This window comes from Echinops telfairi, unplaced genomic scaffold, assembly GCF_000313985.2.
Source record: "Echinops telfairi isolate 266 unplaced genomic scaffold, ASM31398v2 ScPeMD7_7465;HRSCAF=8503, whole genome shotgun sequence".
Lineage (NCBI taxonomy): Eukaryota > Metazoa > Chordata > Mammalia > Afrosoricida > Tenrecidae > Echinops > Echinops telfairi.
The window spans coordinates 7,339,618-7,341,337 of NW_022111365.1; positions in this window are offsets into that span (position 1 = coordinate 7,339,618).

Below are 1,720 nucleotides of genomic sequence, written 5' to 3' on the forward strand. Positions count from 1 at the left end.
CATAATAAGGTTGGGCTCTCTAAGCCCCACACCCGCTTCCTTCAGGGGCTGTGGATGGAAACTTGAGATAATAAGATATTGTCAGTGTTTATGGGGATTGAGTTGAGGCGAAGATTCTCCAGCATCTAAGGGCCTCTCTCTTCCTCTAATACTGTTGCTGGGGCTGGTGGCCCAGGGGTGCTCTTAAGGCCACGTGGACCCAAAAGTTCACTACTCTGTTGCTGTAGCCAAATTCATTGTCATACCAGGAAATGAACTTGCTGTGGGTGAGGTCAGACTGCTGTCTCACCCCACCACAACAGGGATGGGCCCGCTCCCTGCTGTTAAAGACAATGGACAGGCCTGCAGTTATTTGTTTCCTGTAGGTGGGGTTTACACCCTACTGATAATGGTTTCTACGGAGACCCAGAAAACAGGTCAAAGTTAAGCAGCCATCCTAAATCTAGGATCTGCCCATCTTGCCGCATGTATACCCCAATCCCTCTTGTATGTCCCTAGACCACCCCCTCTCACTGCTGTATAACCTATAGTGCAACCCCTTGCTGTAACGTATGTCTTTACCTGTAATTAGTGGGCTTGCATGCCCCCAAAAGGTATATGTAAAGGTGGAACTGAGGAGCAGGGAGGAAGATGGACATAACTGATGGGACAAGAGAGAGCAGAAACAGAAATAGCTTTATTAGGGGTTAAGGGAGCTCCTGGATTAGGTTCCGTGACCTAGGCCAACAGGTCAGGGAAGTCATGCTCAGAAGCTGGGGGCCGCGAGGGCTTTTAATGGAGTGGTGAGGAATGTATGGCAATTAGCATATGGGGTCTGGAAACTGGGAGAATTGCTTGTGGACTCTGGGAGGCTTTCTTTGAACCTGGAACATCAGGCTTCACCAGTTATCTTCTCTGGCACCAGCTGCTGCTGCTGCTGATCTCTGGGATGTGCAGGGAAGCACGTGCAGGGCCCGGAACAGCTTCAGCTTAGTCCAAACAGGGGCTGCCTAGTTCAGACCTGGCCCCAACATTCCAAACTTACTATTGAAAATGGGGTGATGTTTTCTGTCTTAACTACTTCCTGCTGAGATAGGTCGAAGAAGGGGGGAGATTAAGAGTTGGAAGGTTTGGGGGCCGGGCCAGTCGGCAGCGGACTGTAAGGGTGAAGAAGCTGATTGAAGGTCAAGTTGGAGATATCTTTTATCCGTTCCTGCAAGAATCTAAACACACAAAGAGCTAAAAGCAAATGTACACAGATTATTATCAGAGACCCGATGAGCGGCATAATCCAGGCCATGGCAGGATTTTGAAACCATGAGAAGCTGGTGGTGCTCCACTGATGTTTCCTGATATGATTGGCCATGGTGCGGAGTACCTTAACATTTTGTTTAACTATGCCTGATTCATTAATATAATAACAACATTTTTTATTTAGAAACATGCATATTCCTCTTTATCTGCTGTTAATAAGTTAAGAGCTTGGCAATTTTGTAGGATGACTCGTGTTAAGGATGTTAACCGCCTTTGGAGGGAGACAAGAGAGTTATCAGTTTGATGGTTGTTGTTTTTTTGTTTGTTTTCTTTTTTAAAAAAATCATTTTATTAGGGGCTCATACAACTCATCACAATCCATACATACATCAATTGTGTAAAACGCATTTGTACATTCATTGCCCTCATCATTCTCAAAACATTTTCTCTCCACTTAAGACCCGGCATTAGGTCCTCATTTTCCCCC